This window comes from Alexandromys fortis, unplaced genomic scaffold (assembly GCF_014885135.2).
Source record: "Alexandromys fortis isolate MF-2015 unplaced genomic scaffold, M_Fortis_MF-2015_v1.1 scaffold_231, whole genome shotgun sequence".
In the NCBI taxonomy this organism is placed as follows: Eukaryota; Metazoa; Chordata; class Mammalia; order Rodentia; family Cricetidae; genus Alexandromys; species Alexandromys fortis.
The window spans coordinates 1671215-1673767 of NW_026068613.1; the positions used below are offsets into that span (position 1 = coordinate 1671215).

General features: G+C 40.3%; 1 pseudogene; it reads right to left on the reverse strand.

Annotated features, from left to right (window-relative positions):
- Positions 1–1721: 1721 nt before the first annotated feature.
- On the reverse strand, positions 1722–2553 carry LOC126495955 (putative olfactory receptor 10D4; annotated as a pseudogene).

A 2553-nucleotide genomic window follows, 5' to 3' on the forward strand; every position in this document is an offset into this window, starting at 1 on the left:
TCCCTTCCTTCCTTCCTTCCTTCCTTCCTTCCTTCCTTCCTTCCTTTCTTTCTTTCTTTCTTTCTTTCTTTCTTTCTTTCTTTCTTTCTTTCTTTTGTTTATGGTTTTTCTAGACAGGATTTCTCAGTAGCTATGGAGCCTGTCCTGGTACTTGAACTGTAGACCAGGCTGACCTTGATCTCCTGGAGATCTGCCTGCCTCTGCCTCCCAAATGACAGGATTAAAGGTGTATGCCACCATCGCCTAGCCTTTTTTTAAATTATTCAAAACAAGAACCTTGAATCTAATTCCATTTGTTTAGCTTTTTTCCTGGCCATTGTCCATAACAACTTGTGGCCAACACATTACACTAGGACAAACATCCATAATCTATTTTCGGGCGAAGGGGGCATAGGTTTCTAAGCTACTTCCTGCTTTTGGGGGGCATAATCTTATGGGGACCCAAAGAAAATTTAGGATAAAGGCCAAGTCCTTACTGAAGTATTCTGTAAGACTGGATCATTTCAGCCAGCAGTCTTGAAGGTGTCCTGGGTCTACACCCAGGAACTCAGAGGAATCTGCAACAACTATACCCTGAAACGTTGAATCATCTGGGTTGTTTTTTCCCATTGGAATTTCTTTATGGGATTTTCTTTGATCAAACCTTATTTTTCTTAACTCGGAATGAATCCATAGCCAACCAAACCTTATTTTTCTTTACCAAGAATGAATCTACAGAAATTCATTTCCTGTGGAAACAAAGGCAAACCAAGAATGAATCCATAGTCTCTCACTTTGTTGACAGAAAGAATTGAGGTAAGCCCTTCAGGAGAGGTAGTTCTCTGTAGAAATCCAATTAATAAATGAAGTATAATTGATTATGTTGAGACTTCATTATTCAGTATCTCTACTATACGTGGTCTCTGACTCCCAATCATTTGGCTTAGCACATTTGCTTTCATGATAATGTAACAAGTGGTATACAGGAACTACACTTCACAGTCAGAATTTTGATCTTACAAGGTAAGTGTAATGCTCTTTCACAATATAAGACAATGGAAGCTACACTGAATTCTCAGTCATGCAATCACTACTGTAACTTAACCAAGGTTGTATTCTGTACTGTGTTGTCAGCATTCTAAAATAGTACATACATCTTTTATCATGACTACAATATGTCCATCAGGGAGCATGCATGAGTTGTTAGCATTTAATTATAAAATAGACCCTGCACTGGATGTATAGATAAAATTTACAGTAAATGTTGTGGGCACATGTAAAGTAGGCACAGCTACATTGTGTGGGATCACAATTAAAGAGAAGAATAACAAATACTTGATGAATAGTGGTGGTTATAGAGAAATCACACAACACAAAAATCAGCACAGGAGGGCCAGTTTGTCCCTGGCCCCTGGGAGACCTCTATGCCTTTGAGGCCAGGCTGGTTTGCACAGCTAAAACAGCCAAGGCTATAGAAAGAAATCATGTTCACGCCCCTCCCCCCCCAAAGAAAATCAACAGTGGATCTGCTAAGAGAGTTTGTCACTTATATTTCATTGTAAAAAACATGGAGATATAAAATAAGTCTGTTTTTCAAACAGTAAAGGACTGGTAAATTATTGTAATCTACATTTTATGTAAATATGACTTGGATATTACGGATGCCAATTTGTCTTATGAAGCAAGTTGCAGATTCAAATCTGTCCAGTTTAATGGTGAATCAGACTTTATTCATTTACAATTTAGATGTTTTCATTTATTTTCAAGACTGAGACACTTCTTAAAAAATACATGTCTGAGGGCTGCTTTCACTTCCTTATTCCTCAGGCTGTAGATCATTGGGTTGATTGTGGGTGTCACAAGATTGTTCAGAATTTGAATAATTGCACTAAGCAATGGACTGGGATTGGGCTGTAGGTAGATGACGATGACTGGACCATAAACACAGATGATGGCAGTGAGGTGGGCACTGCAGGTGGAAAATGCTTTCTGCCTCCCTTCTTTTGAGCGTATTTTTAAGATGGAGATCCCAATTCGAGTGTAGGACACAACAATGAGAAGAAAACAAATGAGAGACAAAAGACCAACATTTGTAAAGCCTACCTTCTGTGCTAGAGAGGGGTCCTCACAAGCCAGTAGTAACACGGCAGGCATGTCACAGAAGTAGTAATCCACCTCACTGGGTCCACAGTAGGGCAACTGGAAAGTGAGGGAAGTTAGGATAACAGAGTGCACACAGCCACTCATCCAGGTCCCTGTGGCTAAGACACAGCACACTCTGTGGTTCATGATGACTGTGTATCTCAGAGGGAAGCATATGGCAACAAAGCGGTCATAGGCCATTACTGTGTACAGGAAACACAATGTACAACCCAGACAATGATAGAAAAAGTGTTGTACAACACAGCCCTGGAAAGAGATTCCTCGACCCTGTCCTGAAAGATATGACAACATCTTTGGAGCTGTAGTGGAGCAAAAACCCAAGTCAAAGATGGAGAGGTTTCCCAAGAAGAAGTACATGGGAGTGTGGAGTCGCTGGGAGGATATGACCGCAGTAAGAATGAGGAAGTTTCC